The sequence below is a fragment of the Heloderma suspectum genome, chromosome 1 (assembly GCF_057233095.1).
Source record: "Heloderma suspectum isolate Gila_16-S chromosome 1, 16-S_ref, whole genome shotgun sequence".
Lineage (NCBI taxonomy): Eukaryota > Metazoa > Chordata > Lepidosauria > Squamata > Helodermatidae > Heloderma > Heloderma suspectum.
Genome location: NC_139458.1, coordinates 140,734,736 through 140,748,221, shown reverse-complemented (window position 1 = coordinate 140,748,221; position 13,486 = coordinate 140,734,736). Strand labels below are relative to the sequence as shown.

Genomic DNA, 13,486 nt, shown 5'->3' with positions numbered 1-13,486 from the left:
TGTACCTCCACACTACAAGCAAGAAGGATCTTGGAATTGTTGTCGATCACAAGCTGAATATGAGCCAACAATGTGATGTGGCTGCAAAAAAGGCCAATGCTATTTTGGGCTGCATTCATAGAAGCATCGCTTCCAAATCCCGGGAAGTACTAGTTCCCCTCTACTCAGCACTGGTTAGGCCTCACCTGGAGTACTGTGTCCAGTTCTGGGCACCACACTTGAAGAAGGATGCAGACAAACTGGAGAGGGTTCAGAGGAGGGCAACAAAGATGATCAGGGGACTGGAAACAAAGCCCTATGAAGAGAGACTGAAAGAACTGGGCATGTTTAGCCTTGAGAAGAGAAGACTGAGGGGAGATATGATAGCACTCTTCAAGTATTTGAAAGGTTGTCACAGAGAAGAAGGCCAGGATCTCTTCTTGATCATCCCAGAGTGCAGGACACGGAATAATGGGCTCAAGTTACAGGAAGCCAGATTCCGGCTGAACATCAGGAAAAACTTCCTGACTGTAAGAGCAATACGACAATGGAACCGATTACCTGGGGAGGTGGTGGGCTCTCCCACACTGGAGGCCTTCAAGACGAGGCTGGACAGCCATTTGTCAGGGATGCTCTGACTTGGATTCCTGCATTGAGCAGGGGGTTGGACTCGATGGCCTTGTAGGCCCCTTCCAACCCTACTATTCTATGATTCTATGGTGGGAGACAAGAGGAGGTTGGGGCATGTTGATCTGGTGTTGAATGGGGTACGGCTACCCTTGAAAGACCAGGTCCGTAGCTTGGGGGTCATCTTAGACTCCCAGCTGTCCATGGAGGCTCAGGTGTCAGCTGTGAGCCGGACAGCGCTGTACCAACTCCATCTGATATGGCGGCTACGCCCCTACCTTCCCAACGATCTTCTCCCATTGGTAGTGCATGCCCTGGTCTCCTCTCATTTAGACTACTGTAATGCGCTCTACGTGGGGTTACCCTTGAAGACGGTTCAGAAGCTGCAGCTGGTACAGAACGCAGTGGCTCGCCTGATTAAAGGCAGCCACCAGCGAGATCACATCACTCCAGTGCTGAAGGAGCTGCACTGGCTACCAGTTGTTTTCCGGGCCAAATTCAAGGTGTTGGTTTTGACCTTTAAAACCCTATACGGCCCAGCCTACCTCAAGGAGCGCCTCCAGCAACACCAGATAGGCCGCTCAACAAGATCAGCCTCGGATGGCCTGCTCTCTGTCCCATTAGCCAGGACAGCTAGGCTGGTGAGGACGAGGGAGAGGGCCTTCTCTGTGGTGGCCCCCACTCTGTGGAACTCCCTCCCTAGGGAACTCCGCCATGCCCCCTCTTTAATGAGCGTCCACCACGCAGTAAAAACGTGGTTGTTGAGGCAGGCATTTGGGGTTGATTAGAGTAATTTTAGAAATGTGATGCTTTAATGTTGAATTTTATTGTTTTGAACTGTTTTTAATGTTGTACATCGCCCAGAGTGGCTGGGTGACCAGCCAGATGGGCAATTAATAAATGTAATAAATAAATAAATAAATCAGATAGTTTCTTTCTCTCATATATAAACTGAAGGTCTGTGCAACATATGACTCACCAAGCCAAATACAGCTCGATATCCATGTATACTACCCTATCAGAGAAAGTAACCACCTGTTTTTGCTGCCTGTCTGGGAGTGCAAAAACAGGGAGGGAGGAGTGTTGTCAAGCATTTGGCAGTTCACAATTCAAAACGGGTGGGTTATGTTTGACTTGACAAGTCACACATTGTGTTGGCCTGTATTAGGGAGCTCAGTCCATTGATGAGATTAGCAGCATAGCTTCATCCTGTACTCTCGTTGTACAAAGAGAACTAGACACATCTAATTCTCAAGCATCCTATACACAAGCCTATACACAAGCCTCAAGAAAGTTAGCAGCTACCAATCAAAAGAGGCTGTGCAGCAATTCCATCTTCCCCCCACTTTACAGATTTTCTGTGTTAATAAAAAAGACAGCAACAATTTATTTTAAAGTTAATATTAGTTGGTCTCCTTTTATTTTATGAAATGAAGGTACAATTTTTATACTGATATTGATCAGAATAAGAGTTTTTCTTTTGTAAACACTGTGATTATTTGTGTTTTACTACTATGGCAGTGATACAGATATTTATATGTGTATTCATCTATATATTTTATTTTCTTAAAAATCCATTTATTGTTGGTTGTATACAATTTGGTCTATATTACCTTTGGTATTAACACCTTTGCACTACAGTATTATAGTACTATGTACTATGCAATTTATATAATGTTTTATATTTAATCTTTTAAAGAAAAAGATGGAAGAAGCGGTGAGAAAACACAGGACAGTCACAAATGGAAGACAACACTATATAGACACCCCCCCCCCCCAGCGTTCAAGAATGAGACAGGATGATTGCACAATGAAATCCTCGTCTGGAAGCACCCTGCATATTATGTTACATGGGAGTTCTGTGACTGGAATTGTCCATGGTTGTTTTTTGTTTTTTTAAACAGCTGCAGGAGGGGGGAAGATTATTTGGTTCGTGTCAGCGGGATAAAGGAAAGGGGATCTAATCCTTTGAACCTGTTCTCCCATGTGAAATCCGTTCCCAAAGTTGTTATTACCCATGGAGAAGAAACCTTACCAGGCACAATGTGCCTAATAGCAGTTTCAGGGGGTGATTTGGATTGGGGTCACAGGACAGAACAAAAGGTTAGATCCTCCTTCCTCACATCACAGCCCCAATCCAAATCTCCCCTCACCCCCAGTTGCTTTGTAAGACAGAAAAAAAAACACCATGCAGAATTCCAATAAAAACAACTCCCACATTACATCTACTTCATCTCCCAGAATAGGAATATTTCCAGATTCCCTGAGGAACACAACACCTCTGCCTCTAAAACATGTGAAGGAAGGAGAGAGGCAGGTATGGATTCTCCAATAAGAAAAAGGACACAGCACTTAAGAGAATGGTGTACTGGCCAGTATCAAACTGGGCAACTTTAATTGGATTGAGACAGCAGTGAGCTAATAATCAGTAGTTCCTTGCTTTGCCATAATGTGTATTTTATGCTTGTTTCAGGCCACTTCTTAAATGTGCAATAGTGGGGCTTCAGCCTTAATTTTTACTATGTCAACTACTTAAAATTTGAATGTTAAAACAAGGCAACAATATAAGCTTGCAATTATTTTATACAATCCTCCTTTGAAAGCAAAAGAAAGGAGAACTTAAAAAAAAAAAAACTGGCATGGATTTCCTAGTTTCAGTACAATGCAGCTCACACCGTGAAATCTGTGAGAACTCCACAACCTTACACAGGAGGCTCCAGCACAGGATCAGCATCAGAAATAAGGGTTTGGGCTCAGTCATGAAGGCCAGCCCTAAAAAAGGGAGACAAAAGAAAAAAATAACCTGCACAGCCTAAGCTATTTCCATATGTGAGTCTTCATCTGGAGTTTGCATTTTCTACAACTCTAATTTCACTGTAAAACTTATATTCCAAACCATATATGAAAAATAGTGCTCAGAATAGTTCAGTAAAATAATTTATTCATTGAAAACTATATTATACCAAGAAATGACCATTAATAAAATACAAACTGAGTCATAACAAAACCAGTGGAAAGTCAAACACATATCTTTCTGTGTCCTGGGTTCAAAAAATGTTCTCTACGGTTGCAAAGTGAAACAGATGCAATCACATGTATGAGATATACTGAATTACATTGCATGCCAACACACACCCTGCTTTACGACGAGTGTTTCATTCTTGATGGATGGTTGTGCGAGACTCAAGGCTAAAGTATGAGCCTGGAGGCAGACTTTACCAGAGACACAAAGTGTCCAGTAAAAGACAACAAAAAATACAGCCTTTGCACTAAAAAAAATTATTGACTAAGTTGGGGTCTAACCAATATGGCTTTAGTCTGCACTGAGCTCCTTGGAGGGGAAGAAACGTAGCTCAGAGGGCAGTGCGCTTTTTTTTTTTTTGCATGGATAACATCCCAGAACTCAATCCCTAACATCTCCAGTAACAAACATCAAATAGCAGGGTCTGCCTGAAACCCCACACAGCTGATGTAGTCAGAGTACACAATTCTGGACTAGATGGATAAGTAGAAGGCAGCTTCTTATATTCTGTAAGGGTGAGATATAAGCATACATTCAGCAAATATGGTGCTGATTGACTAACCCTAACCTACATTCCTGAGTACATTCTTATTTAATGACACTTTATATTATTATTTTTTTCTCTTCATGGAGAAATGGCTCATATATGATTGACCTTAGCCCTGTTGCAATCACTTAAAGCCAAGAACTCTTTCCAGTCACAATTCCAGTCAGGAACCAAATACTGCAGTACCTTAGCAGTCCCCCTTGCCAGTCACAGCAGTACCATTGGAAGAAGTAAGGCTGTGTGGCTGCCCAACTCCTGATGTGCCTGCAGTTTGCCAGGGTTTGGGGGAATGTTAACACAGCACCCTGTGTGACACAAAATGGCTATAGGACAACTTTATACACAGGAGTATTTTATAGATAACAAACGAATGAGCAGAAGATAGATAGATAGATAGATAGATAGATAGATAGATAGATAGATCGATCCCACATCAGGGTAATTTCCAAGTAGCTGGATTAGGTTCTGTCAAGACAGATGGGCTAAGAGGCAGATGATGGGACTCGGTGCTGACTGTGGTGGGAGCACAAGATGGCCTGGCAAAGAAGGTTGGTCTGGGTACTGTGAATGGATTATACACCGTAACAAAGAACAAGACATAAGAACTAAGAATAGGATTTTTTAGGCATGTCATATACAATTGGTTGGTACTAGAAAGAAAAGAAGCTAATAATAGCACAGCCCATAGAGACGCAAGACTCCACCGCTAACTACTGTTAGACCTAAAGAATATTTAGGCTAACAAAGGACAAATTTCACACACAAAAATCCCATATCTTTCATCTATATACTGCTGCCCTCTTTCTACATTCTGATACATTGAGCACAATTCACAGATAGCAAAGTATCCAATCATTTTTTTTCTATATTAGTAAACATTGACAGTTATCTTCCCCATGATACCATAGATTATACACTGAACTTCACTTAAGCCTTTTCCCCCCTAACTAATAGAGGTGGGGATTTAGCAACAGCCTTACTGCTGGACCTACTTTTTCCAACAATATATATTCAGGAGAAATATGTTTTAAAAGACTGTGAGAGAAACCTTCCCATCATCACCTTTAGCCTAATTTGACTAAATCCCAGAACAGAGATTTTATAACTTTTGCAAGAAAAATTCTTGATGGCTGCCTGCAGGTAATGGAGAGGTATAAAGAAGATGCATTCCTGTGCTTGACAGGGATATTTATATAAAGCAGTGTCATAAAAAAGGAGAACTAACTCTAACAGGCAGCGAGAGCCAGACCTCCACCATCTCTCCATTTGTGTTAACCCACACACCACAAAAACATAATCAAACTAAAGCTCAATTAACATAACTCATTAATTTGTGTGTGTGGCTCAGTTCTTTACCCAAAACACATGTACATGGGAGCAAGTTCCATCAATGTCATGAATAATTTCTCCTTTGCAATCACAATCCAAAGCAGCAATCTTAAACTTACTTATTAGCTCAGTGGGAATTACTTCCAAGTAAACATGAACAGAATTAAACTGTAACAGTTAAATTCTTGAAACACCCACAAACTGTATCATACTGTGCCTAGGTTATCTCATACTCAAGGTTACTTAATATATTAGTTAAATCAACAGTTCTTGATATTTGTCTAATCACCCCTTTAAAAAAAAGATAGCTGTGCTGGTCCATGAGGAAGAAATCCAAAATCCAGTCAAGAAATACCTTTATTAGAACCACCAAAATTCCATACCCCCCCCCCAATCTTTTCAAAACCCAGAAAATATCCCAGGAGAGGCATGACTCTATCATCAAATAGGAAATAGAAAACTGTGCAATGTGCAGGCTAGGAACTGTTCAGCATCAACATTGATACAGTCTTATTAGTATTTGTCACACCAATATACATGAACAGACAGAAGTTGCAACACTAGATTCCCCTGCAGACCGAACAAATACTCTTTGTCCATTATTTGTCCATTTCAAGGCTCTGCTGTCCTGCACACTGGAGATACTGTAAAGAAACCAAAACCCTTCAGAATGAACAATATATGTCTCCAGACAGACAGGTATTAAACCATCCAACACATTAAGACAACACTTCATAAACTATGTAGACTACAAGTCAAGATGAGGTTTTAGGCTTCAGCCTGGGACCCAATTATTCATTTTTAAATCCACTTTGATAAAATGAAGTACATGTACAATTTCTATAAAAGAAGGCAAAAAGTTTTAAATCATTGTTGGTTCAATAAAATATAACATCTTTGCTATGGTTTCTATTCTGTTCACAGAATGTGACTTACAGAGTAATCTCATCCTGCTACTGTGTCTGATGGGGAGGGGGGAGAATAACTTGCAACTTCAGTTTGCTTACTTATGCTCATTGTGAAGACCGACTAATGCAAGGGCTCCGAAATACAATAAACAAAATGTTATGTTGCCACATTCAGGTAAGAATTCTAATATAGAGATGAGGAGTTGTGTCATGTGCAAAAAACAAGAAACACTGGAATACTGAAAACAGATTAATCTTAACTGGTTTTATGTAGTGTATCAGCACAGGAGGCTCTGTCCTTACCTTATCTGTAAACACTTTTTATGAAAGTGAATTGATGAAGAAAGCTATATTTACAATGTAGAACACTGTTTGCATCCATCGAATGACACAAAGCTACCACAACTTGCTTACATCAGCCCATACTATCCACACATTTCCTCCATGTGTTCCTGACAATCACTGGATTCCCCAAACGAAATAAGAGATGCTCCATTGCTGAAGATCATGAATCAAGTATTACAATTATGTAATACGAGACAAGATTGCGTCACCTACCACTCCTTTCCAGGTTTGGGATATACACCTCCACACAGGGCAGCATTAGTCAGAAATCTAATGAGGCTCCCGGGGGCAACTGTGTAAGAGGCAAATCCAAGAACGTGTATAGTCTCTTAGTCTGTTGCAGCAACAGAACACTGTGGCACAAAACATTTGTTAGTCTGGAAGGCGCCACAAGACACCATGTTTTGTTTGTTTAGCAGGAGAAAGGTTGAATTTAAGCAGCCAAGCTGCCTTGTAGCCCACAATCGATCACAACTCTACCTTCGCGCCCATCAGCATAGTGTCTGGACTATGGAGACATAGCCAGGAGTTTGGGAAAGGTTACCCACCACTATGATCTTACTGCTCCCTTTCGAAAATCCACTTCCAGGTGTGCTGCTCATGGGAATGGGACTGTTCAAAGATGTTGCAAGAGACAGATTTACAGAGACGCAAACTCGTAACTTTGCCTTCTTCCGAGCCTTTCCCCTCAACCTTCGGTCGGATCTAGGGGGCAATCGAGAATATAACTCCTCCGCTGTCCGAATCCTAGTGCCAGCCTCTTGGAAGGGGGAAATTAGAACTGCCCCCCTTTCCCTCCCACTTCGCCCCTCGGTGTCTCTCCCCACAACGCGTGCACGCTGCCATAAATAGCCTACTCCAGCCTGCTGTGGAAAGAGGGATGCCTGCGACATCGAAACCTCTAGCCTAGGAAAGACCGCCCTCCACCCCGCCCCACCACCTGCACGACTCCATCCCTCAGGTGCCCAGCTGCGCTTCTCACCGACTCACCTGTCTAGGGCAGCAGCAGCAGCAGCGAGCGCGGGGTAGCGGCGAGACAGAGCCCCAAGGGGGGCGGTGTGGTCCTGGGAGCGTTGAGCGGAGCCGCCCTGCCAGCCGGCGATATAAATAACATTATCTGGGCAAGCAGGGACATTCCTGCCCAGGGACAGCTCTGCTGCCCGGCCCAGATAGCCCCGCTCCCTCCAGGGGAGGGAAAGGAGAGGGAGGAGGCGGGAGAGGGAGGAGGAGGCGCTCGCCCTGCAATGCAGCACAGCGGCCCCCCCAGGCCAGCGCCAGCAGCGGCACCTGGCGATGCCCAGCCCAGCCAGCCGCCGCCGGTCCCCCCTGCTGTGCTGGCGCGCCCGGCCGCCGAGGGAGCCCCTAGGGCCGGACCACACCCAGCGCGGGGCAAGGGAGAGCGTCTCCCTACGGCTGCCCCCGGCGTGAGGCCAAAAGCCGCGCTCCAGGCTGCAGGAGCCACGGCCAAACAGGAAAGGGGGGACAAGCGGAAGCGCCCCAGAGCACCACACTGTCCTCCCGCTCAGGCGGGATGAATGCCGGGGGGGGGGAGGATTATGTGGCGTCCAGCGGGGTTGCTGTAGTGCGGCGGGCACCGTCCGGGCTGCCCTGGGCTAATGACTGGAAGGAGGGCGGGAGGCAGGGCTGGGCTCGGCTCCCGCTCCCGCCTCTCGCAGGAGTACGCGCCGCTCCTTTAGGTGGCTGACGGGAAACGTTGTGGCTCTTTCGTCGCCTGTAGCCCACACGGCCAAAGGGCCCGCTCTGCTGCCCGGTGCCGATAACGGGGTCGTTCAGTGACTCCCCGTATGCCTGCTTCAGCTGAATGCTCGTATGAATGCCTGAAAAGAGTCCCATTTACTGAAAACCCCTGTTGCAAAATTGGTAGTTCGGAGTCCCCACACGCACTTGCCCGCCGATATTTCATTCCTTACATCTTTCCCGCCTTTTTTCCTCAGCAAGCGGAGAGAAAAAAACGGAAGCGATCACAAGCGGCGTGTATTTGTAGCCAGGCCACTGGAAGCAAGTTTTCTTTCTTGACCGAAGGAATTCCCAGGTCAGGATGAGATCAATGAAGCTGCGCTCTCATTTGCTCGCTCTGCCCTCAGCTTGCGAGTAATCGGTTCCGCATAGGAGCGAAAGCACCACCACAATAACAACAAAAGTAACGGATCACCTCAGCCTGCAAATAAAACAGCCACTACCGCAGGCGCAGAGCAAAACTAAAAGGGGCGCTGCCGGCGATTGAAAAATGCTCCATATCGAGAGAACTCCACACAGCGAAGTGAGCAAGCGGGAAGGGAGGCAGGGCGGTTTACTCACCACCCAAGTGGCAGCAAGGCTGTCGTTTACAGTCACTGTTGGTCCTTCTCCAAATCAGCAAATCTCGTTCGCCTGAAGAAAGTTAGTTCCTTTCTTCGGTTATTGCTTGAAGAGAGATGTAGCAGGCGATCGGCGGCAATTTCAACGATTACCTAATTAGCTTTATTTTTGAGTCAGGAACAGCAAAAATAACACATACACACTAATGTCCTTTAGCTAGGGCGTTAGGGGAACGTGTGCTTGCTTTTCAATAATGTTCTTTATTGCAACTTTAAAAGCTTTGTATAAGAAACACATTAAGATATTTATGTGTATAAGAAATATTTGCTTCGATACAACATTGGAAGATTTCTTTTTAAACATGCAAACATTTTGAGCTTCGAATGCCTACTTAGAGCAAACGTGGAAAACCTCGGGTAGTATCCAATGTTGGTCCTACATAGAGTAGACCTATTGAAATTAATGCGACTTAAATTAGTCACATGTATTTCAGTGGGTCTACTCTATGTAGGACTAACATTGGATACTACCCCTCATGTCTTTGGATAAGAGTTCATAGAAAACAATGGACTATTTTGTCACTCCCTTCCAACCCAAGGTACTATTCAGATACTTATTAGCTTGCTGAGAGAATTAAAAAACAGGGCAGGTTCATAGCCCATATTATGTTAACCCCAACTTTTTCAAAGCTTAAAGTCAACTGAAACTCAACTGGACTTGGAGGGGGATAGAAATCCAAAACCCTGTTTTAGTCCTCAAAACATTTTCAACATTCCCTCTGCAAAGCTTGTAACTAAGATGTATTGCAGCATTTTGCTGGTGAATTGAGGGAGCAATCCTACAGCCACTAGACAGCGGCTAGACAGCCATAGGATATCTTGTTTTCCAGGAACCAATGTCAGAGCCCGCGCTCCGTGGTCAGTTCCAGGAGAACCGACCTCCCCACACTTCCGCGCCGCCTCCCCACAAGAGGAGCATGGAAGAGGAGCTCACAAGAATAGCAGGGAGCAGCCGAAAAGGGGAGTTCCGGGAGGCGTTCCGGGGCAGGGAGGACGGAAATGCCTGTACGACACATCCCAGGGCTAGACAGCCGCAATTGGCTGTCTAGCCAAAAATGCAGGGCAGGAAGAGAGCTGAGGGAACAATCCCCTCCGTACTTCTCCTGCCCTGCATTGGATAGGCAGTCGCCCCCAAGCTCAGAGGCAGTCACCTATCTGAATAGGATTGCACCCTAATCCTAATAATAAATCTGACTTATTTGCAAAGCCTAACAAAGAAAGATTTAAGGCCCTAGACCTAATCACATTCAGACAGAAATTAAATTTATATCAGTGGCTCAGAAGTACACAAATAAGACACATAATTCATGGTGGATAAGCAATGATATAAGAAGAATCATGTATGGCAACCTACCAGGGACTTGATAAAATTCCCCTATGTTCCACATGTCCCTGTTTACCAAGCAGTCCCTGATGAACACAGCCACTATTCTGATTATTTTTGCTTTGGGGGAGATGTTGTAGATACATTTTAAATACTTTTTAATGTCCACAGAGCTTTATTCAGATGTTGATATAGGGAGTATTTTCTATACTAATATTTTTAGGAAGCTACCCACAGTAATTCCAAGGGCAGTATCCAATGAGACACTAGCAGTAACATAAATTACACTGTGCTGGTGAAAAGGATCTCTAGTACAAAACCAGTTGTGTTTGCTGGTGCGACGGGTTTCCATAGAAAACCCATAATGCCAGCAAACACTACTGGCATTGTGCTAGAGGTCCCTTATGCTAAGGCAACGTAATTTACGTTAGTGCTAATGTCCAATTGGATACTGCCCCAAGTTTCCATTCTTCTTGTTGTGTCCGACTCTTCGTGACCCCATGGACCATAGTACGCCAGGCCTTCCTGTCCTCCATTCTCTCCCGCAGTGTGCTCAAGTTCATGTTCATTGCATCGGTGATACTATCTAGCCATCTCATCCTCTACCGTCCCCTTCTTTTGCCTTCAATCTTTCCCAGCATCAGGGTCTTTTCCAGTGACTTCTCTCTTCGCATTAGGTGGCCAAAATATTTGAGCTTCAGCTTCAGTATCTGTCCTTCCAATGAGCACTCAGGGGTGATTTCCTTTAGGATGGACTGATTTGACCTCCTTGCAGTCCAGGGGACTCGTAAGAGTCTTATCCAGCACCACAGTTCGAAAGCATCGATTCTTCGGCGCTCAGCCTTCCTTACAGTCCAGCTCTCACAGCCATACGTTGCTACTGGGAAAACCATAGCTTTGATTATACGGACCTTTGTCGGCAAGGTGATGTCTCTGCTTCTTACTATGCTGTCTAGGTTTGCCATGGCTTTCCTCCCAAGGAGCAAACATCTTTTAATTTCATGGCTACAGTCACCGACTGCGGTGATCTTGGAGCCCAAGAAATAGAACTATGTAGACAGGAAGGCCTGGCGTGCTATGGTCCATGGGGTCACGAAGAGTCGGACACGACTGAACGACTGAACAACAACTACAACAACAACAAGAGGGTCTGCATAGTTAATATTACTGGTATAAAAATCATGCATCTCTTTTTAAATCTTAATATATTCAAATATATATTTGACAAACTCCATAACTGGATTTCTGCATGAATCTATTGTGAGCCTTTTCTTTGTTTCTTTCTTTGAGATTATAATAAAAATGTTGTGTTTCCACTTCCCCATTCACACTCAGTTTGTCTCATTTCTGCTCAGTGTTTTGTTTCTTTATCCACTGATTCTACCTTTCTTAATTCAGGATTATTGCATAGCATATAGATTCATCCATTCACACATAGCCATTCATCCTGCCATTCTCCACCCCCACTCCCTTTTTTTAAAGAATGAAATAAACCATGCAAGTTTGAAGTCAGCCATCCCTGGTCAAGACGATACAGGAAACATCTTAAGGCCCTGCAGCCAAAGAGGCCCCATCTCTGGTGTTCCTGGCTACACCAGTGCAGAGGGCCTGCAAAGGTTTATACAATTTGAGCATGGATGTCAATGTGTGTGTGTGTGTACACAAGATATACATGTGCATTTGCTTCAATAATGTGTGAGCAGCACCCTGTACCACATGATCAGGTCAAACGACAAGAGGAGACCAAAGTTGAGTCCAGCAACCAGCAGTTTTATTATCTCAGCTATTTATGGCACAACCCTATACATGTTTAGACAGAAAAAAAATCCTACAGCTCCCAGCATGCTCCAGCCAGCCATGTTGACAGGCACGCTGGGAGTTTTAGGACTTATTGCTGTCTAAATGTACATAGGGCTGTGCCCTTAATAACCTGGCATTTTTTCAGATTAGTCCAACACTGCCAAGTTGAGGAAAAGGAGTCTTAAACTGTATAGGGGAATCACCATACAAGTATAGTTATGGAGTTGAGAAAGAACTGGACAATACATCTCAATAGGAAGCTATTAATGGTGACTCCTCTTCTGAACATTTGTAGTAGCGCCCTATACAAACTGATTCTAAATCCAATGCTACTTTCATTAGTCACCTAGAAAAGAGAACATATAAAACTGTAGGCAATTAAGCTAGTGGATGGGACAAGCTTTGGCAGAGCTCTCATTAAAATAAAATAAAATAAAGCAGTCCTACAGAACTGTGTGAAGCATTTGGTAAATGAGGCCTTTTCTAGTTGCAAACATTTTAATAAATCAAGGACCTTCCTAATGGGACAGCCATTCAGACCAATGTTTAATTTGACTTACCTGTTCATTAGAAGAAGAGAGATGTATGGTTGCTTTATTTATTATAGACATTTCTACCTCTCCTTTCAAATAAGTTCCAAGGGCAGCTTAAGTGATCCACATGGTGGGTGGCAGCGTGAGCCTTAGGCATTTTTGCACCAGAAACAAAAAGTCAACATGCACATGCTCTGAACTGGAGCTATTTTTTGTTAACGGCAAACAAAATCAGGTAAGACTGAATCTGATGGGTAGTATTTTTCAATTAGTTCAGTTATAATATTTGTATTGTGCCCTTGCTTTGAAACTATCTGGGAAGCTAACCTGTATTGTACTTCTGGCTGCTCTGCAAAACTGAGGGTGCTGCGGGAGCTATAGTCAAGCTTCAGACACTACTCCAGACATTTTTAATCAGCTTCATAGTATAACTTTTATGACTTATGATTTGCTGCTGCACTGTAACTAGGGCTGGAAATAGCCTATTTGCTAATATTGATGTCTCTGTCCACTTCCATATAGCCTGGAGTCCAAAGCACAAAATGTCAGAAACACTTCAAAAATGACATTTAGTTCAGTTTTCTGGTGATATATTTCAGAACAGCACCATCAAATGACTCAAAACAATTTGCCTAGCCTTGAGGAAGCACAGTCATTTTAGTTCAATAATAGACACATGTAGTTTGTAATATAT

The 13,486-nt window shown here is 43.9% G+C and overlaps 1 protein-coding gene across 7 annotated transcripts in view; it reads right to left on the bottom strand.

Moving 5' to 3' along the window:
* Window positions 1-8,008, bottom strand: part of SPTB (spectrin beta, erythrocytic) — a 154,504-nt gene extending 146,496 nt beyond the window's left edge. For 2 of the 7 annotated variants that reach the window (XM_084804308.1, XM_084804326.1), the window contains exons 1-2: window positions 7,748-8,008; window positions 3,308-3,378 (exon numbers count right to left, since the gene is read on the bottom strand). The gene's annotated coding sequence lies outside the window, so the exon portion shown is untranslated. The other 5 variants (XM_084804316.1, XM_084804347.1, XM_084804291.1 and 2 more) reach the window with 3 other exon arrangements.
* Between the last annotated feature and the right edge of the window lie 5,478 nt (window positions 8,009-13,486).